Genomic DNA, 22,514 nt, shown 5'->3' with positions numbered 1-22,514 from the left:
GGGCGCGGTACAAGCACGGACGTCGAGGTCTGCGCCGCCTTGCCCTTGGACCTGGCAGCGTCGTGAGTTTCCTCGTCGACGTCTGTTCTTCCGCCAGCGTCCTCCCCACCACCTGTTTGCTCCAGTGGTGGTGGAAGTGACGTGGACGGAGCTGCTGCCGCCGAAGTCTTCTTCTTCGGTGGCATGTCGATGAGGAGAATGAAGATCTACCTTGTATGAACGCCGGATCAGGTTCACACAATCTCGACTCCCCCTACCTGGCGCGCCAAAGATGTCGGGGAAACTGATCCACGAACACCTATGGGGCCGGCGGACCGAGCCCCTTTCAGTTCGGCGGGGGGCGGAGGTCGCACGAAGAGCAGATCGAGGTGAAGCACACGAGCAGTTTACCCAGCTTCGGAGCTCTCCGGAGAGATAACACTCCTACTGCTGCTTGTCTGGTTGTATTGTGTTCTTGCTCGAGAGAGCTAAGTGTTTTCTGGCTTACGAATGAGTCGAACCTCCTCTACATTGCGCATGGGCCTCCTTTTATACGCTCAAGGGGTCACCGACAGGTGGCAACGCAGAGAAGGGTAAAAAGCGTAAAAAGTGTTGCGGTTGGTACACCTACTTGCACATTGTATCCTACCTAACCCTGACGGCAGGGGACAAAGGCATTAAATGCCCGTCTGTGTCGCTCAAATAGTGCAGAAAGGGACCGTCAGGGACGCCACCGTTCGCCATGATGGCGATCTTGTCAGCGTCGCATGCCACCGCGTACCGCTGGCTGCACAGCCTCACGCCACGCGCGCCTAGAGAGGCCCCCAGAGCGACACGTTGGTGGATGTGCTGGAGCGTGGGTACAGAGTGGTTACTTGCCATGGCAAGTGCCTTGCCACGGTCGTCGTCTTGCCGCGCCCGGAAGCTTGTTGCTCACCAGGCCTCGAGATGCCTTGGTTGGTCTTCCCGGCAAGCTCCTCTTGCCGGGGCCTTGTTGCCTTGCCGGGACGCGTGGCGCGTCGCGGCAAGTTCCTCGGGATGCCTTGGTTGGCCTTCCCGGCAAGCTCCTCTTGCCGGGGCCTTGTCTCCTTGGCTTGAATACTTTGTTCTTGAATGGCTCCAAAGGAACCACGGAGGACCTTGGCGGTCGCCTGGCAAGCCTTGCCGCGGGGTGCTGCAACTACCCGTGCACAAGTTCGGGATACTAGGGTACCCCTACTCTAGTACACCGACAGATGGATAATTACGCCGGAATGCGATTCCTCATGCAATAGTTATAACATAGGGTGATATAGAACTAGCTCCAGTTCATCAATGTAATGTAGGCATGTATTCCGTAAATAGTCATACGTGCTTATGGAAAAGAACTTGCATGACATATTTTGTCCTACCCTCCCGTGGCAGTGGGGTCCTAGTGGAAACTAAGGGATATTAAGGCCTCCTTTTAATAGAGAACCGGACCAAAGCATTAACACATAGTGAATACATGAACTCCTCAAACTACGGTCATCACCGAGAAGTATCCCGATTATTGTCACTTCGGGGTTGTCGGATCATAACACATAATAGGTGACTATAGACTTGCAAGATAGGATCAAGAACACACATATATTGATGAAAACATAATAGGTTCAGATCTAAAATCATGACACTCGGGCCCTAGTGACAAGCATTAAGCATAGCAAAGTCATAGCACCATCAATCTCAGAACATAGTGGATACTAGGGATCAAACCCTAACAAAACTAACTTGATTACATGGTAAATCTCATCCAACCCATCACCGTCCAGCAAGCCTACGATGGAATTACTCACACATGGCGGTGAGCATCATGAAATTGGTGATGGAGAATGGTTGATGATGATGACAGCGATGAATCCCCCTCTCCGGAGTCCCGAACGGACTCCAGATCAGCCCTCCCGAGAGAGATTAGGGCTTGGCGGCGGCTCCGTATCGTAAAACGCAATGAAACTTTCTCCCTGATTTTTCCCTCCGCGAGACGGTATATATGGAGTTGGAGTTGAGGTCGGAGGAGGTCCGAGGGGCCCACGAGATAGGGGGCACGCCCTAGGGGGGGCCCTTTATCGTGTGTAGGCCTTGGGCCCCCTTGCCCTGATTCTTTCGCCAAAAATTCTTATTAATTCTGAAAAGTCCCTCCGTGAATTTGCAGGTCATTCCGAGAACTTTTCTTTTCCACACATAAAACAACATCATGGTAGTTCTGCTGAAAACAGCGTCAGTCCGGGTTAGTTTCATTCAAATCATGCAAGTTAGAGTCCAAAACAAGGGCAAAAGTGTTTGGAAAAGTAGATACGTTTGAGACGTATTACTAACACTTGAGAATATTCTTTTGCTCCCCTTGTGTCGAATCAATAAATTTGGGTTGAATACTCTACCCTCAAAAACTATTGCGATCCCCTATACTTGTGGGTTATCAGTCCCCAACTTTGTTACTGGTATATAAAGCATGTCAAGATTGAACCCATTACAAAGCACATCTCCCATTGCAAGATAAATCAACCTAATTGGACAAACCAAACAGATAGATCAGGAAGAAATACAAAGCTATAATAATCATACATAAAAGAATTTAGAAAAGACTCAAAGATTTCTCATGAATAATCTGGTCATAAACCCACAATTCATCGGATCCCAACAAGCACACCGCAAAAGAAGATTACATTGCATAGAACTCCAAGAAGGTCAAGGAGAACATTGTATTGAAGATGAAAGAGAGAGAGAAGAAGCTATCTAACTACTAGCTATGGACCCATAGGTTTGTGGTGAGCTACTCGCACATCACCGGAAGAGCGGCAATGTTGATGTAGAAGCCCTTCATGATCGATTCCCCCTCCAGCAAAGAACAAAGACTTGCAGCGGCGAAAAAAGTATTTTTGGTGGCTCGCTGTTGGTTTCCCGATATTAGAGAATTTATAGAGATGGAATTAGGTCAGACGGAGCCACAAGGGGCCCACAAGGCACAAGGGCATGCCTACCCACTGGGCGCACTACGTTGCCTTGTCGTCTCCTCATTGGCATTATGGTCTCCTCCCAAAGCTTCTAGGGTCTCTCTTGCCCAAAAAAATATTAAAAAGTTTCATAGCATTTGGACTTTGTTTGGTACTGATTTCCTAAAAAACCAAAAACAGGTAAAAAAACAGCTGGCATTTGGCACTGAGTTAATAGGTTAGTCGCAAAAAATGATATGTAATTGCATATAAAACATCCTAGGTTGATACTGTAATAGCATGGAACAATAAAAAATTATAGATACGTTGGAGACGTATCACATACGTGTAGAGGATTACCAATTCTTGCTGACGTTGCATGATGTCAACCTATCTACTTTAGATTGCATGGATGTGCTTGGTAGGGTCCATGGAGGTGATACCAGGATACTCTCGTATGTGAAGGAGATGTTTTGAATCAACATGTGAAGCTCCAGCAAGCGATAACATTTTGATGCATGGATATAATAGTCAAGTACTTTGAGAGGAGGAAGGCTGAGAATCCGGAGTTTTTCTTTGCGAAACAAAAAATCCTGCCACAATCTCCGTGACTATGTTATTTTGGGTTAATGGGAGAACAAGGAAGTTGTACCCAGAATATAAAGATTGTGTATTCTTTGATACAACATTCTGCACCAATAGATACAACATGCCTTTTGCACCTATAGTTGGGGTCAACATCCACCTTCAAACTATTGCTCTCGGATGTGCCTTGTTGCCTGATGAGACAATTGAAACATTTAAGTGGATGTTTGAGCAGTGGATGATTTAAGTGGGTGTTTGAGCATTGGATGGATGCAATGGATAACGAGCATCCAACCAACATAATGATCGACCATGAACAAGCAGTGGAAAGAAGTATTGAGTAGGTGTTCCCAAACATCTCCCATAGGTGTTGTAAGTTCCATGTGTTTAGCAATGCATGTTCTAAGTTGGGGAGGCTCCTGAGCAGAGTTGAGGCATTTTTAGATGTGTTCTACACTTGTACCAATCAATCAGAAACTGTCGAGGAATTTGAGGAAACATGGCAGCACATGTTGCACTTTTTTGGAGTGGCTGAAAACAAGCACTTGAAGAACATGTGGCGTATAAGGCAGATGTGGGCTCCAGTGTACTTCAAAAACATTTTCTCCCTGTTCATGAGCAAACCAGGTAGGTCTGAGGGGCTCAACTCATATTTCAAGACGCTAGTTTGTCCGTATGATTCTGTTTGGAGGTTTGTACATCAATATCAAATGTGCTAGGAAACTGTGATTGATCGTGAGGGCAATGTCGGCTTCACTGGTGAACCGACTGCTCTGCCACTATACTCTCACTATGACGACTTCAGTATACCAAATCAAGAAACGCAAAAAAAACTTTGTCATGGGTTGAGTCTTTGTGTGATCTGATTTGTGACCTTTGTTTTATTTGTGTGATGTTGCATGTACAATATTGAGCGTGAAGCTGCTGGTTACTACACACGCATTGTCTTTGACATGTTCCAGAAATAGGTGTTTGCATCTACTAGCTTCATTATCAACCAGGACAATGAGTACCAAGGGCAAGGCCTCCTATTCAAGATAACATCAAGCTTCTATGAGAACCCGAAGCTCTATTCTGTGCAACTTCAGATGGATTAAGGGGTGTTTAAATGTACTTGCCAGTACTTTGAGATGAATTGCCTGATTTGTGCTCACATAATAAGGGTGATGGTGCACCTTAACGTGCAAATTATTCCAGAGTGATTCTAGTTGGAGAGGTTGTCTTAGGTAGCAACAACAAGCATGTGCAAAATTGGACGATTGCTGGATTTCGGGCACCTCTCGACAAACACGTTGAAATACAACTCTTTGTGCCAAAGATTAACATGGCATGGCTCGAATGCATGTTGCAATGGTGATGCCTACAAAATATTGGATGAAGCAATAATGGTTTTTGAGCCTTCCATAGCAGCGGCGAGAAGAGGGGCACTGAATGAACAACAAGCAACACAACAGGAACAATGCATCATGACCTCCCGCAAACTCAGGGCTCAGAGATGCTAAAAAACCCAACACGGTGCCTAAGAAAGGGCGACCAATTGAAAGAGAGAAGAGAAAGAAGACACTGGTAGAGTAGTGAGGGGATGAGCTGAAGAAGAAAGCGAAGCAACAAGAGAAGAAGACAGTGGCAAAAGCAAAGCCAAGACCTGGAAAAATATTATTCTCTGCAAGTACTAGAAATAAGAAGGGCACAATGTGCAGACATGTGGACCACTCAAAGCTGTAACAGAGGCGGCAGTAGCACCACCTCAATGCCAGTTATGCTCTTAGGTGGAACATGAGGTACCCACTTATGTGTACTTTAGAGCTGTGATGACAAATGATCCAAAAAATTCCCAAGAAATGCAACTCAACCTCTAGGAAGAAAGAAATGAGACAAACACGGGAAAGCTCTCGCTCCTGATCAAGATGTTTTACATTTTATTTTCAGCATCCCCTCATGTGCTTGAGCAAAACATTCATAACTTTTTTTAGGTTCTATTTTAGTTTGAAATCATGGGAGACATACAAGAGAGCTTAGATTTTGCCTTTCTAGATAAACATGAACATACTGCAAAAATATTTCATTTCTGCCATATTTCCGAACATATTTTGAAAGAAAATGAAACTTTGAGTTGTTAGATTGTTCCAGGGGCGTGTATGATGAATGTACCGTGTATTTTGTGTTGCAACATCATGTTTCCAGTGCCTTCAAAAAAGATATTATATACTGGAAATGATGTTTATGGTTATGGTTGGTCTCAATATTTTTGTGTCTCATGTTGCGACATCATGTTTCCAGGGTGTGCCATTCTTGCAAACAACATGTTTCCCGAGTGCACTTTTATATCATGTTGCAAGGAAAAAATGGGTGATTATGGTTTGTTTCACTATTGACAAAAAATGTATATGAGTAAATGAAAAGATACAAACTGAAACAACTTTAGCCATTTTCATTACCATCTCTGCTTTACATTGTCAGCTCGGCATGGATGTTGCTCTAGCGTTCCAAGAAAAAAAGAGAGAGAGAAAGGGACATGCCATAGCATGACACATGCTCCAGCTTGAGTTCCAAGAGATAATAGTAGATATGTCATAGGTAATAGCAACTTGTTGTTTTAGTTACCAAAAAAGATGTAGCGCGCACATGGACTCAAAAAAACATAAAAGACTAAGCTAGCAAGATCTTGTTCCGATTGACATCTTTTACAAGCTTCCTTTCAACAAGGCCTGAAACTCTTTCGCTAATTCAAGTATGTTTTTAGGATGCTTGAAAAGCTTGGCTGCAACAAATGTTCAGAAATTGAGCAATGACCTTGTGTCGTGAGCATACAAAAGGCAGAAAAATACAAACATGATTAGAAACTATCAGGGGGGGGGGAATGGTGGTAAGAGTCATATTCACAAAGCGATAGTAGTGTTGCGAAGAGTATGTTTACTGCTAGTGTTGCAAAAAAAATGTTATTTTAGCTACTAGTGTTGCATAGCAAAAAAATTCATACCGTGTTGAATGGCTTCACCCCCCTGGCCATTAGATTGTCCATGTATAGCATAGAAAAGAATCCACAATCAAACCTGCCAAACAGAAAAGATACAGATAAAATTGCTTCCTGAACAAATGTAGAAAGTTGTGGATGGGCACATGAAAAAAAAGGAAAATGAAAAGAGAAAAATACGTTGTTGACTGCCGCGGGTACCCCTTTGGGTTGAAATGATCAAATGTGTGAAGGTCGAGCATCCATGGATTTCGTTCTCTGACCAGAGTTTTGAAGTTTATTATCTGCACATTTGATATCGTAAAAAAAGAAAATATAAAAAGATGACATAGTGGTATCTTCTTTGATTGGTACCGCAACATCAACTTGATATGAAAGTGAATTGAAAATGATCAAACAAAGATGGAACAGTGGTGTAGCATCCATACCAGATTGCAACATGGCTGCTCAAGGATGCTGACGTAGTCAGGGTCGTCACTCGTGGAATCAAAAACATTGAACTGTTTCTGCATCAATTTTACAACCACAACTTCCCAATGTCCATCGTAGACAATGCTGAAGAAGAGCTGCAAAATTAACAACAACAAAATCATAAACCCAGAGCATGTTGCGCAAAAGCTAGTATTGATGCAAGAACAAAAGTTTTACTTGATCACTTTTTGCAATGTTGTTCCTATGACATGCCATCTCGAAATTTTTGATGCAAGAACTTGTCTGAAATGAACTTGGCTCCACAACAAGCTTGGTATATTGTATAAAAGAAAACAATTAATTAGAACTGAATGTATCAGGAAGAAACTCAAGTGAGAAAAAGGGAAAGGGGGGGGGTGTTGTTGACTCACAGTTGTATGTGGCAAGAATGCAAACTTCCTAAGCTTGCTTGAGCTAAACATGTGCTTGGTGTTGAAACTTTCAATGTATAATGACATCACCTCATTGTTCGAATGTGCATGCTTTTTGAGCTCACTATCAAAATGTTTGAAAGAAACATTGAAGCTGCCTATCCTGATGAATGGAGGGCTACATGTTGCAGAAAAAAAGTGGCTCAGTTTGAGGTAAACAAATGGATACGACAAAAAAATTCTCAACATAAAAAAGAAAGTACAACACTTATAGTGGTTCACCTTCCGGTGGGTCCTTTATATGGTAATTGGTGCAACAATATTGCTTGTATATGGCATCGTCTGTTGCATCAACTTTGATCTTCTTCAACTTGGGTGCATTTTCTGGCAATTTTGTAGCTCTCTTAAGTGTTGGCTTCTTTACATCATGGTTGCGCCTGCTACTGACCTCATTCACCACCTCCTCTCTTGTCTCATCAACACATGATTCTGCCCCACAATAAAAATGGAACGAAAAAAGGAAGTTGAGAAAACATGTCTTGATGACAAGCACAATAATTAGGGGAGATGAGTTGTAAAAACCAGCAGGACATGTGGAAATTGGGGGATATATTGTGATAACCCACAAGTGTAGGCGATCAGTTGTAGCCTCTTTCGATAAGTAAGAGTGTCGAACCCAATGAGGAGCTAAAGGTAGAACAAATGTTTCCTCAAGTTCTATCGACCACTGATACAACTCTACGCACGCTTAACGTTAGCTTTACCTAGAACAAGTATGAAACTAGAAGTACTTTGTAGGTGTTGTTGGATAGGTTTGCAGGATAATAAATAACGTGTAAATAAAACTAGGGGCTGTTTAGATAAATAAACAATTAAGTTAGTATATTGAGTGTGGAAAAGTGGTGGTACGAGTTGCAGAATTGTCCCTAAGCAATTGACTACATTACTAAACCATAGCAAGTTTTTATGTGGGAGAGGCACTACAGGAATAAAGAACTTTGCTGTCAGCCATGAGTCATAAAGAACTCATATACTTATTGCAGAAATTTATTAGCCATCGAAGCAAAGTACTACTACGCATGCCCCTAGAAGGATAGATTGGTAGGAAAAGGCCATCGCTCGTCCCCGACTGCCACTCATAAGGAAAGCACTCAAAGAGCACCCCATGCAACAAATTTGTCATACAACTTTTACGATACGTGCATGCTACGGGATTTGCCAACTTCAACACAAGTATTTCTCAATTTCATAATTACCCAACTAGCATGACTCTAACATTATTACCTTTATATCTCAAAACAGTTATCAAGCATCAAATTGATCATAGTTTTTAATGCACTTTCTATGATAGTTTTTATTATACCCAACTTGGATGCTCATCATTCTAGAACCAAATTTATAACCATAGCAAATACCATGCTGTTCTAAAAGACTATCAAAATAATATAAGTGAAGCATGAGAGATCAACAATTTCTTCAAAATAAAGCCACCGCCGTGCTCTAGAAAATATAAGTGAAGCACATAGAGCAAAACTATCTAGCTCAAAAGATATAAGTGAAGCACATAGAGTATTCTAGTAAATTCTAGATCATGTGGGTTTCTCCCAAAAGGTGTGTACAACAAGGATGATTGTGGCTAAACGTCCGGCCGAACAGGCTACGGCAAAGACTTCTTTGCCGTCTGCTGGATGACGGCAAAGATGCAAAGGTCTTTGCCGTTGGCTAGATGATGACAAAGAGCCTAGACGGCACACGGGTCAGCTTAGGTACGTTAAGGGGTAAATAGTGTGCTTTTGCCGTCCACCAACAAACGGCAAAGACCTTTGCATATTTGTCGTGTGCCAGTGCTACGTCTTGATCTTGCGTTGGTTTTCCTCAAAGAGGAGAGGGTGATGCAGCAATAGTAGCGTAAGTATTTCGCTCAGTTTTGAGAACCAAGGTATCAATCCAGTAGGAGGTTCCTCAACAAGTCCCACGAACCTACACAAACAAATAAAGAACTCGCAACCAACGCGACAAAGGGGTTGTCAATCCCTTCACGGCCACTTGCGAAAGTGAGATCTGATAGAGATAGTATGATAAGATAAATATATTTTTGGTATTTTATAATATAGATGCAGAAAATAAAGATGCAAATAAAAGTAGATGGAAAGCAAATATGATAAGAGATAGACCCGGGGGCCATAGGTTTCACTAGAGGCTTCTCTCAAGAGCATAAGTATTATGGTGGGTGAACAAATTACTGTCGAGCAATTGATAGACAAGAGAATAATTATGACATTATCTAGGCATGATCATGTATATAGGCATCACGTCCATAACAAGTAGACCGACTCCCGCCTGCATCTACTACTATTACTCCACACATCGACCGACTCCTGCATGCATCTAGAGTATTGAGTTCATAAGAACAGAGTAACGCATTAAGCAAGATGACATGATGTAGAGGGATAAACTCAAGCAATATGATATAAACCCCATCTTGTTATCCTCGATGGCAACAATACAATACGTGCCTTGCAACCCTTTCTGTCACTAGGTAAGGACACCGCAAAATTGAACCCAAAGCTAAGCACTTCTCCCATGGCAAGAAAGATCAATCTAGTAGGCCAAACCAAACTGATAGTTTGAAGAGACTTGCAAAGATAACTCAATCATACATAAAAGAATTCAGAGAAGATTCAAATATTATTCATAGATAAACTTGATCATAAACCCACAATTCATCGGATCTCGACAAACACACCGCAAAAAGAGATTACATCGAATAGATCTCCACAAGAGAGGGGGAGAACATTGTATTGAGATCCAAAAAGAGAGAAGAAGCCATCTAGCTAATAACTATGGACCCGTAGGTCTGTGGTAAACTACTCACAACTCATCGAAGAGGAAAGGATGTTGATGTAGAAGCCCTCCGTGGTCGATTCCCCCTCCGGCAGAGTGCGGGCGAAGGCTCCAAGATGGGATCTCGCGGATACAGAAGGTTACGGTGGTGGAAATTGTGTTTCGTCCTGCCCCTGGACGTTTTCGGGGTACGTAGGCTTATATAGGAGGAAGAAGTATGTCGGTGGACGCCTGAGGGGCCCATGAGACAGGGGGAGCACCCTCCTATCTCGTGGGAGCCTCGGTTGCTTCTTAACTTGCACTCCAAGTTCTCTGGATCATGTTCGTTCCAAAAATCATGCTCCCGAAGGTATCATTCCGTTTGGACTCCGTTTGATATTCCTTTTCTTCGAAATACTGAAATAGGCAAAAAAACAACAATATGGGTTGGGCCTCCGGTTAGTAGGTTAGTCCCAAAAATGATATAAATGTGTAAAATAAATCCCATAAACATCCAAAAGGGGTAATATAATAGCATGGAACAATCAAAAATTATAGATACATTGGAGACGTATCAGCCAGCGGACGATAAAGACCTTTGCATCATTGCCGTCTACCAGCGGACGGCATGTCGTGCCACATGGCAGCACCTGGGGGGCTGGCCTGTTTGGTTGCTTTGACGTCTCCTGGCAGACGGCAAAGATGCAAAGGTCTTTGTCGTCTGCAGCAGACGTCAAAGCAACCAAATAGTCAGCCCATTGCCCCAGGTTGCACATGTAGCTGACACGTGGCATATTTGTCGTCTGCTGGCTGACGGCAAAGCTCTTTTCCATCAGCCAGCAAACGGCAAAGATCCTGTATAGCCCCTGTTTTTTTTGTTTTTTCTTAAATTCATTCAATTTCACAGAATTTCACATATATATATACACACACATATGAAAATACTTTTGACAAGCATACCAACACATATACATACCAAATCATATCCCTTCCATATGGATATGATCATCCAACACATATACATAGCAAATCAAAAGTCCATAAGCAACATATAAAGCTAGCCAACATATCCAACAACAAGCATACAATGGTTTCATACATACGTAGCAAGTTTCACATTGTTCATCCTACAAAATCGAAACAAGAAGGAAGCATAAGGAGAAGAGTAGACTCCATCAACGCAAGCTTCCTCATCTAAAGCAAATCTGCAAATTGGGAAAGAAGCAAGTTAGAAGAAGAAGAATAAGAAGAAGAAGAAGAAGACTAGGTAGAAGAAGAAGAAAAATAATAATAAGAAGAAGAAGATTTTCTTCTCTTTCTTCTTCTCATCTCCTCTTTTTTATCTTCTTCTTCTTCTAACTAAGGTAGGTAAAAATGCTATTTTATTGCTAAGCTAGGTAAAAATGCTAAGTGTAGGTCATTTTAGAGCTAAGCTAGGTAAATAGGTCATTTTGGAGCTTACTAAGGTTATTATGTCATATTTTAGGAAAGTAAGGTAAGTCTATCATTTTGGAGGTAACAAAGATTATCATGCCATTTTTGACCTAAGTATGCTAAGTATGTCATAAATGAACTGAAGAAGGTAAGTATAGCTCATTTTTGTCTAACTTAGGTAATTATGCCATTTAGGAGGAAAGTAAGCTAATTATGCATTTGTTAAGAAAAACACTAGAGAAAACTTACCCTCATCACAACAAATGCGATGAAGATCGCAACTATAGTAACAATTGATCCAACAGCATAATGATACCAAGCCTCATTATCAATGGCATATTTTCTAATCTCCTTAATCTTCTAGCGCATTGCATCCATCTTCAAGCGTATTGCATTCATCTTCATCTTGTGATCATCAACGACATCGGTAACATACAACTCCAATTTCATATTCTCTTCTTCAATTCATTTAATTTTTCCTTTCAAATACTCATTTTATTTTTCAACTAAAATTAACTTCTTGACAAGAGGGTTGGTTGCAAATTCTGGTTCACATACCTCCTAGATTAAAATATCTCTATGTCAACTTGATGGCCATAATTGTCATAAATGCGAAATGCAGCAAATAGTTATAAAAGAGGATTTACCACATCTGAATCATAAAGTGCGCGAGGGCTGACGGGGACGGATATCAAGACCATGGCACTATGTATAAACAAACAATCATACAAAGTAAGAAAATTATACAAGTAACTATATAAATCAAGTACAACATAAAAAATTGAATACCTAATAATAATCTGGATTTTCAGGTTCAATAAATGCTTCGGGATCAATAAATGCATCATCATCATCACTATCAGTAATGATGTGCTCATCATCATCATTAATAAATGCATCATCATGTGGAAGGCCACCTCTACGTAATCGGTCAAGCATTAACAGGTCATCCGCAGCAGTAACCTCTTCTAGTTCAAGCTCTTGTTCCGGCTAAGGGTGAAGTCGGGTTCACTGTCGCTGTCTACTTCAATGTTCTGGGGTGAAGTAGAGCAGTTCTTGAAACTTTTTTGGAAAGACGTGTTTCTTGCAAGAATTCTCCTTCATATGTGTCTGGGTTAATGTGAGGTTTATAATCCTCTTCATTTGGGGGAGGTGGTCTAACATGTAGCGGCACTTCATAAACGACATCCCAACCAGAGATTAGGATCACTTTGACAGGCCCACGGTAGATAGAAAACTTGGGTTGCCTGTTGAGCCATAATATAGACATTGGGAACATCCAAATGTGTGCTTTGTTTGATTTCCACTAGCCCTATATGTTCATGAATCCTTCTAGTATCCTTTGGCTGGAACCAATAACATTTGAAGACTATGATGTTTGGTGGGTTTGCACCATAGAATTGAAGTTCAAAAATTTCTTCAACTCTTCCATAATACGCGGTATCTCCTTCTCCGATAGCAGAGACACAACAATTTGTAGACTGTCGGTCGGTCATAGATAGCTCTTTGCCATAGGTACGAAAGGGATACCCATTGATGTTGTATTTGCCAAATGAACGGACCTTAAAGTCAAAACCATTAGCGAGTTCTCTCAATTCGGCGTCCATAAACTCTGAATTAGCCTACAAGTTTAATACGAAAGGGGTTGTTGGATTAGCCACAAATAAGACAAAGAAATGAAATGGTCTAATAGAAATTACCGTCTATTTTAACTAAGAGATGAAACCGGGATAGCCGCATCCATGCTTTGCCATAAGCTCATACTCTTCGACGAAATCCTTTTGGATCACCGCTCCATACGAGAATTTGGCGACGTATCGACTGTATAAAATTTATCCAGGAATAAGAGCAGTTCAAAGGAATTAGAAGTTGCAAAACAATGCACCAAGAACTTACTCGATGTACGGCTGCACTTCTGTTAGGTTGTTGAAGATCTACAATGAAATGGTCTGCCATTCTTCAAAATCCAATGTTAAGGAATTAGAAGCACCGGCTGGTGCCAGATCCCCTTTGAATAGGCTGAGGTTGGATCGGCCCTTTTTAGGGTCGCCAACATTGTACCGAGGCTTCGAATGATGCAAATGACGATTTTTGGCTTTGTAGTGTGCTGTCACGAAGTTATCGCCTCCTCAGCAATGAATGCCTCAGCCATCGATGCTTCAATTCTATGTTTATTTTTACATTTTGCTCGAAACATCTTCTGCATCCTCTCAGTTGCATAGCACCAACGATTCTCCACAGCCCCCCCCCCAATCTTGCCTCTATTGGGAGATGCAAAATCAAGTGCTGCATTGGATTAAAGAATCCCGGCGGAAATATCTTCTCTAACTTGCAAATCAATTCCCGCGCCAACTCTTCCATTTCTTCTACCATGTCAGGCGATAGTTCTTTGGCACAAAGAACACGGAAGAAATAGCTCAACTCTACCAGTACTAGCCATTCATCCTCAGGGATGAAGCCACGCAACATCACCGACATTACCCGCTCAATCCATATGTGCCAATCATGACTCTTGAGACCAAATATCTTCAACTTTTCAAGACTTGCTCCCCTCTTTAGATTCATTGCATACCCATCAGGGAACATCAACTGCATTTTCACCCACAAGATAATTTCCCTCATAGCTGGCCTTCGAAGATTGAACCATGCCTTTGGCTTTGTCAAGTTCTTCTTTCTTTTCGGTGGTTGCATGTTTTGTAACGGTCTATGACATAGCGCCTCCTGCTCAACTCTTGCCTTACGATTATTGTAGCGACCCGACCTCAAACTGTCAAGCCTTTGTGCTTAAGTGTCATCCCGGATCGCTATGCTGACACACACAGTACTCGAGGATTTATAACAGAGGTAAATCATATGCATAAAGTAACGTAAATACTATTAACTCAATCCATATAGCAGAAGTAACATCAAGGTTGTGGAGTCCCAACAACACCAACGGCAAAGTTGAGTGTAGACATCGTAACCCTAACGTATCACTTACTCGTCGTAAGATTCCTGTAAAATGAGACGTTGCAGCCATGTAGGTCAGCACATTGAATGTACTGGCAAATTCACACCGTAGAATAATGATGAACAATATCTATCACTACATGCATATTTGGCTGGTGGAGGCTCTAAGTTTAATTTTTGCATAAAGCTAATTTTTTCCTACAACAAAGGTATACATTTTATTTACTACAAAGTTTATACCAATATTGAGAAGGTTCCCCCAACTCAATCCCATAATTAATCATTAAACCCAATACATTAAATAAGAGTGATGAGATCAACAATAATATTCACTTCCATATATTCAAAATTGTCCATAACCGGGACATGGCTAATCATGATTACTTTGTACACTCTACATAGGTTGCGCACTTTTCCCCACAAGACTCGATTGCCTCCCTTGAAGTCCTCGCACTGCATGGTGTTTAAGAACGGGATGACCGAGACACAGTCCTTCTGAAGCATTTACTCTTTACTCTGGGTAGACCGGTACACCTACAATCCCCCTACATCTGCTAGTCCACCTCTTCAAGAGCTCACACAACTTACTCAACTATGCCAGAGCCCATAATGGCTTGTGGCTGCACACAGAAGTTTCTAGTTATGAAATATCATATGATCCCTTTGAGCCTGGGTGGTATTCCGTAGGGTAATCACACGGGTACTCTGGGATTCCCTTGGGCAAGAACTGGGTTCTCCAGGTGCCCGAGCAAGCCACTGGGTTCTCCAGGGTGCCCCAACCATTCCACCCAGATGTGTGTTAATGTAGCCACCTTAAGTTAAACCCTTAATTAACAATATCTCTCACATCTTTCATGAATTCCCTCAAACCAAACCACGTCTACGAGCACAGCATAGCAATATAAGCATAATGTAGTAACACCCAAGGGTTTGAATATAAGACAATAGGTTCCTACCTCATCTACTACTTCCCAGTACCCACATGTTATCAAACCTACTCATGCAATGTTTGAGGGTTAAAACTAATGCATAAAAACTGGGTAATACAGGGACATGATCAAAGTGTGAACTTGCTGTGTACTGTTGATGAAGATTCGTCGGAATCATAACTCGTGATAGATCTACTCGTCACACTCTGTTCAATCTAATGTGAGAAAGCAATAGTAACCACACATAAGCAATCATGCAAAAGAATCAAAGAAAGGATCTTGGAAAGCTTCAAAAACAAGCAATTAAATCTTGCAACAGAAAACAATTTCTAATAGTACCAAAATTAGGTGGATTTGGCCTTATCAGAAATTTTAGGTCAAGAGCTTCGATTTGCAAAAAGAATCAACTAAAACGGAGTTATAAAACTCAAGTTATGAACAAAAGAAGTTTGAATTCAAATCTGTTTGAAAACAAATTTTAAACTTTCAAAAAATATGTTTAAGTGGTTTACTGGATAGATGGGATCATAACCAATAAGTCGGCGTTGGTTTTGTTGGATTTGGATAAACGGGCAAAAAGTTTTGATCGTTTGAAAAACATAGACTAATCTCTAGAATAAAACAACGGATAGGTCCCTAGCAGAAAACTAAATTAAAAGAAAAATCCTATCGAACGAACGTTCGCTAACAGAGACTGATGAACGAAAATTGTTCGCCACCGAATACTAACGGGCGAATGTCCACTAATTAAACTAAAATAACTAAACTGATTAAAAAGAAAAACAAAAAAATCGAAAACCGAAACTAACCGAAACTAAATCGACGAAACCCTAAAAAGAAAACCAACCTAGGTTTTTACCTAAAACCGACAAAAACCAGCAAGGGGCGGCAAGGCAACTCCGGCGGGCGGGCGAACAACATCGGCGGCGGCAGCAGGCTCCGGTGGCAGTAGTGGCGACTGCGCGGGGCGGCACGAAGGCGGCAGCGAGGCAAGCGGCAGCGGCGGCGGCGACGGCTCTGCGGCGGAAGCGGCGAGAAGCGGGGAGGAGAGGAAGGGGGGAGAGAAGAGGCGGCGGGGCTGTGGCTTTTAAAGGCCAGGGGATGACGGGTGGCGTGGAGGAGGGGGCGGCCGGTGGCGTGATGCGCTCGGACTCCGGCGAGTCCGGGTCGCACACGGGAGGAGGAAGGTGGCGCTGGATCTGGGCCGGCTGGGCTTCGGCCCAGTTCGGTCTGGAAGAGATTGTTTTTAAAAACACTTTTACAGACAATAAAAATAAAATAAAACCAATAAATTAAAAATATACTATAGGCATATAATTATCGAAATTTTCAGAAAAAGATTTTCTACAACATGAACATTTTTCTAACGTCAAATAAAATCCACAAAAATTTCAATAAAGCAATACTGTTGCAACAAAACCCCATAAAATCATTTTTCTTAAATACCAACATAATTTCAAATTTATTTCTCTACACTTTTCTACTGTAGGGAATTATTTTACCCGATTTCCATATATTTTATTTTTTGGACAAAAATAATTTGAATAAAACCCAAATAACTCCAAATTGAAAATAATTTCAAAGGGACTTTCAATTTGTTTCTTTTGAACTTCCAACTCATATTTCATATAATTTGAAGAAGTCATTTTATCTTCTCTCATGAAAATCATTGAGTTGCATAAAGTTTGGGAGTTTGGAATATTTCCAAATGAAATTCAAATCATTTCAAAACCTGTTTCATTTATTTAAATGGAAGAAGTCATATCATCTTCACTCTAGGGTTTTGTGATGAAATAAATTTGAATTCATGGAGATCATAAATGCAAGGTGAAAGTTTGGGAAAGTCATTTCATTCCCTCTCATTTGGGAAAGTTTCAAATTTCACTCAACTTCAGACAAGCAACCACACCACAATCAAACAAACAATCAAAACTATTTATTTAATATAACATTCCAAAATTTAGAATTTTGGGATGTTATAGTTATCCTTTGACTCCCCGTCTATGCCAAACAATGTACCAAAAAGTGCCTCGGTGATATTCTTCTCAGTGTGCATCACGTCGATGTTGTGTGGGCAAAGGAGGTCTTTGAAGTAAGGCAGATCCCATAAGCATGTCTTGTGAGTCCAGGCGTGTTGCGAATTATACCCCTTGAAATACCCTGGATGCTCTGCATCTAGCTCGAGAGCATTTAACTGATCCAGGATCTCTTAGCCTATCAACGAAGGTGGTGCAGAGTCTTTCACAACTCTACCTTTGATGAAGTTCTGCTTGTCTTTCCTGAACTTATGGCGAGGATGCAGGAACGGTCTATGCATGTCGAAGAAAGAAAAATTGTGACCAGCCTCAAGCCAACGAAACTGAAGAGATCCCTTGCATGTGGGGCACGGGAACCTTCCATGCACACACCAGCCAACGAATAGCGCATACGCCGGCAAGTCATGTGTCGAGTACATGTACCAGACACACATTATGAAGTTCTTTTTGCTAAAGGCGTCATATGTCTTGAACCCATTATCCTAGGATTCCTGCAATTCGTCCTTCAGCGGTTGCATGTACACATTCATATTCTTCGTCAGATAGTTGGGCCTTGGAATTATCAACGTTAGGAAAATGTTCTTTCTTTGCATAATCTGTCTGGGGGAAATTGAGTGGAATGTAAAATATGGGACAATAACTATATTGGGTTGCCGTCAAACCAAACACACTGAACCCATCTGTGCTGATGGCGACTCGATGATGCCTCGAATCTGCCGCTTTGTCGTCATGTAATGCATCGAAGTGCTTCCACGCTTCATCGTCCAATGTGTGCACCATCATCAGCTTCCATATGCATCTAGTTGGGTTCTGTTGCCCGTTTTGTGCCATGTCATCTGTCTTGCCATCTCCTCGACCATGAAAAGACGTTGAAGTCTTGGTACGATTAGCATATACCAAAGAACATTAATGGAGATTTTGGTATGCGTCTTCTCACCCATACCGTCACTACAAAAAAAATACACTTCCGTGATGATATGTGTTTGTCACAGTAGGTCAGGTTTTCTGTCATGCATGTACATCCATGACAAATTTATGACAGAATCAAGATAGTCATACCTGTGTTGTTGTAGAAGTGTTCCATGACATTACCAAAATTATCATCACGGAAGTGTCCACTTCCATGATGATAAATCGCGCGTCACAGAAGTGCTTTTGTCAAGGGTGACCGACACGTGGCATACACCGTAACGGAACACCGTTAAGCTATCGGGTCGGGTTTTGGATCCGATAACCCGTTAACAGCCCCAACCAATGGGGATTTTCCTCGTGTAAAATCATCATTGGCTGGAGGAAACACGTGTCGGCTCATCGCTCGGACAGATGCCATCCACTCATTGGACAGAAGGCGCCTATGATACGTCGACACGTGGCACGGCCCAACAGAGGCCCATTCCTATGAAAAGGCGGGCCCGTTTGACTTGGTCAAAAGGTGGCGGGTCGGCCCATGGAAAGCCTGTTAACGGCATGTTCGCATATAGCCCATTTACAGCCCGCTAACCCAAGGCCCGTTACGCCCTATCCGAATTAGGCCCAGTAGCGTCATCTGGGCCATCCAATATGATTCCAGCCCGTTTTCACTTCTGGCCCATGTATGGCCCATGACATCTTTCAGCCCATATGAGGCCCTATGTAACTCTTGGCCTATTAACGGCCCGTGGTGAAACTGGCTCGTAATGAACAGTGTATCACTTTACACCCATTAACGGCCCGTGGTGAAACTGGCCCGTAAAGAATAGTGTATCACTTTATACCCATTAACGGCCCGTTATTCCGGTGGGCCGTTTCCAGCCCATGTTATCTTTCGGCCTTCTTAGAGCCCATTTATTCTTGGGCTCATTTCTAGCATTCGTTTACTTATGGCCCGTTACTGTCATTTTCTGCTTGTGGGCCAAATTCAGCCCGTGGTTACAGTCGGCCCGTTTGTGGTCCGTTAATACGTTGGGCCATTTTCATAGCGTCATCAAATACGACCTATTAACGATGGCCCGTTATGGTCAGCCCATGAACGGACGATTCCAACTCTAGCCCGTTTACGGCCTGAATGCGGTCTGTTTGGCCCATGTTTGGCCAATTGATCATACGGCCCGTATAAGGCCCATTGATGATATGGCCCATAGAAGGCCCATTGTTTCTACGGCCCATAGAAGGCCCACTGTTTCTACGGCTCGTAGAAGGCCCACTGCTTATACGGCCCGTAGAAGTCCCACTGCTTATACGGCCCGTAGAAGGCCCACTATTTCTATGGCCCGTAGGAGGCGCAGTGTCACTACAGTAAATATTAGCCCATGGTTATTATGGCCTAGTTTTAAAAAATAGGTTATTGCAGCCACTAGCAAACCGCAGAAAAAGAACTGCACTGACTACAAGAAAACAAATAAACAAGACAACAAGGACATAAATAAGCAAGCAACTTACACTAGGCTATCACGGCTATTACACATATTACATCCACTGGGCATCAAAGTTCACCACCAGTGCAAATATAGGGAACACAGCAGCATATAAACGCCGCAACAAAACAAGTCCAGAACTGAAACCACTTCAGAAGAGCTCAAGAAACAATATCCTGGGTACCCATAATGCTGGCAAGATGCTTAGAAAGCTTATTAACTTTCTCTTGTTTGGCGCTTAAGTCCTCCAGCGGTTGTTGTTGCACAAGAAAGTATGCATCTGAATTCTGCAGGGACTTCCTCAGTCCTTCTGCTTCCTGTCGCATAACATCTGATCGATGTCTTTCAACTTGAAGTTGAGACTCAGGAAGCCAAATTGATTCAGGCAAAGAGTTCGAAGAGTTGGTGCCAGCAGTGGTAGCCAGTAACTCAAACACTACATCAAGACAGGACTTTGGGGTTGTCTCAGTGTCTTCAATATAGTTTTTATTAGCTTTCTTGGAGACTAACAGGGATGTCTCACTATTTTGAACCTTATATGCATTACTTCCTTTACCATTGCATAACAGGGTACTCTTCTCCAATATTTTATACGCGTTCTAAAAGAGAAACAAACAAACACATCTCAGGTTTACAATGTAGTATATGAAACTCATTTTGGTAAACCAGTTCAGTAGTAAGGTGGACAGGATAACAGCATGAAAGAAACATATATCTATGTAGTATGGTCACTGTATGGTCTATATCATTCTAGTTTATGTTGCCAAATCAAGATAGATACAGTTCGAATCATATCTATTTAAGACAAAGCAGCATAGACAGAATATAAGTGTGGGAAACTACACAGCAATAACAACACTTGTAATGTGCATGGCATGAGAACATAACTGTTTATTCAATTGAAACTGAAATCAACATAGAGCAAGTTACAACAGCAAACAGCCAAACATGTTGAAGAAAAAGGTTTAAAACATACCTATTGCACCATTGGAGTTTCAATTGCATCCTTCAAATTTGAAATTAGTTGGTATTAGTAAATACAGTGATGCAAGAGCAAAGTAGTATGAACCATAGCTACGGAACCTGACCTGAGAACAATTCTTCTTCTGCTTAAGCGTTGACTTGGGGTTCAGAGTGGTGGTCCTCGTGATTTGGGCACTGCAGTTGCCTTACTAACTGCTCGTGTTTGGGTGCTCTATGGTGGAGACGGTGCTGTGTCAACGAGAACTAGGTGTCTATCTGCTGGGGTTGGGGTTAGAAGGGGTGTAGCTGGTTCTCTGTCCAACATGGTAGGGGTACAATCTGCATGAGTGTGGGTTATGTGTGGTGGGGCTGGTTCTTGGGCAAGTACAACCGTGGTTCTATCTGCATCGACAAGTAGCACGATCTTTTCTGAAGACCATGTTTTTACTCCCACGGATATTGCCATAACTCCCTCCAATTGAAATGGCTGATAAACAAGAAAAGAAATTGAATGTACAGACATTGTAAGATAGACAGGTGCAATGGATAGTAGGGAAGAAAACAGGGCATGAAATAATTCACATTTATGTTGTCTAAGCAAACAGAATAGCAGGACATAATTTAACATATATGATGGCTAATTAAACAGGATAGCATGACACAATTTCACATGTATGATGGCTAACTAAACAGGATAGAATGACATACTTCAAAATATGATGATTATGTAAACAGGATGACATGATATAACTATACGATGTGTCTATTAAAGTTGTTGGCATGCCATAAATCACAAACATGCCGTCGATGGAAACATGATGGCATGATATAATTCACGGATAGAATGACATAATTTCAAATATGATGACTATGTAAACAGGATGAGATGATATAACTATATTATGTCTTTAGAAAATGGGTTGACATGCCATAATTCAGATACATGCTGTCTATGTAAACATCATGGCATGACATAATTCAAATATATGATTTATATACTAAGGAAGTGAGCAGAGGGCAATCGCATATATGATGTGTCAACTAAGGAGATGGCATTCAATATTGTGTATATGACGTAAAAACTAAGCATTGCAATACAACATATGCATTATATGAGTAATATAACCCTGCCAAGTTTGAGCATACACCTCAAGGGGATAATAGGACTGGTCATCTGCCTTTGAATCCTCCTCTGAAGAGCTATCTGTAACCAGCAAGATATCTGCTTCAGCAAGTAGCATTGTCTGCTCTGAAGACCTTGTTTTCACTCCAGATTTCTCCATCACCAATTCAAATGGCTGATGCACAGGAAGAGCAGTTGAATATACAAACATTGTCGACAAAAGCAATGAGAAATACAAAAAAAGGACGACATGATATAATTCACATATATGACGCTTGCCTAAACAGCATGGCATTCCATAATTCACATACATAGTGCCTTGCAACAAGATAACATTGCATAATTCACATATATAATGTCTTGCAACAAGATGGCATTGCACAATTCACATATATGGTAATTAGACACTAAACAAGTGGCATTCACAAAAATCATGTCTAAACTAAGCAAATGACATAGCAATGCAAGATACCATACGCACGATATGAGTAAGATAACCCTGCCAAGTTAGGGCATGCACCTCAGGGGGGGGGGGG

Source organism: Triticum dicoccoides, chromosome 7B (genome assembly GCF_002162155.2).
Source record: "Triticum dicoccoides isolate Atlit2015 ecotype Zavitan chromosome 7B, WEW_v2.0, whole genome shotgun sequence".
Taxonomy (NCBI): domain Eukaryota; kingdom Viridiplantae; phylum Streptophyta; class Magnoliopsida; order Poales; family Poaceae; genus Triticum; species Triticum dicoccoides.
This window is presented reverse-complemented; position numbering follows the sequence as displayed.